Below are 720 nucleotides of genomic sequence, written 5' to 3'. Positions count from 1 at the left end.
CCCCCCCCCGGGGGAGACAGCTGAGGATGACAGACGGGTCAGATGGGTCAGCCCAGAGGACGAAGGTCTGCAGGAGTCTGCTCACCTGAGCAGGTAATGACTCAGGAAACTCTTTCACAGCCCCCCACCCCCCAGCAGGTGTGGCCGACCGCTGAGAGGCTCAGTGCTCCACCCGGCATGAGGCGATGCAGAGGGAGGGGCAAAGACGGAGCCGGTCCTTCATGAAGGTCAAAGACCGGCGGACAGGAAAACTTCTGCTGCTTCTCATCCAGCAGAGCGGCCTTCATCACTGATGATGATGCTGGCAGCTGAGGAAGAAGACTCACATTTAGGGGGCGGAACAAAACATGTTTAACCCCACCCACACTGAGGCACACCAAAGTCTGCATACTGCAGATTGATCAAAGCTCCTGATATAAGTCTCAGTGATCAGGATGTAAATGTTTCTGTTTTCTTCTTCCTGCAGTGATGTCTCACTCTGAGCCGATTTCCTCTCTTCTTCCTGCAGTGATGTCTCACTCTGAGCCGTTTTCGTTTCTACTTCCTGCAGTGATGTCTCACTCTGAGCCGTTTTCCTCTCTTCTTCCTGCAGTGATGTCTCACTCTGAGCCGTTTTCGTCTCTACTTCCTGCAGTGATGTCTCACTCTGAGCCGTTTTCGTCTCTACTTCCTGCAGTGATGTCTCACTCTGAGCCGTTTTCCTCTTTTCTTCCTGGAGTG

Source organism: Oryzias melastigma, linkage group LG9 (assembly GCF_002922805.2).
Source record: "Oryzias melastigma strain HK-1 linkage group LG9, ASM292280v2, whole genome shotgun sequence".
Taxonomy (NCBI): domain Eukaryota; kingdom Metazoa; phylum Chordata; class Actinopteri; order Beloniformes; family Adrianichthyidae; genus Oryzias; species Oryzias melastigma.
Note: the sequence above shows the minus strand (reverse complement) of the source record.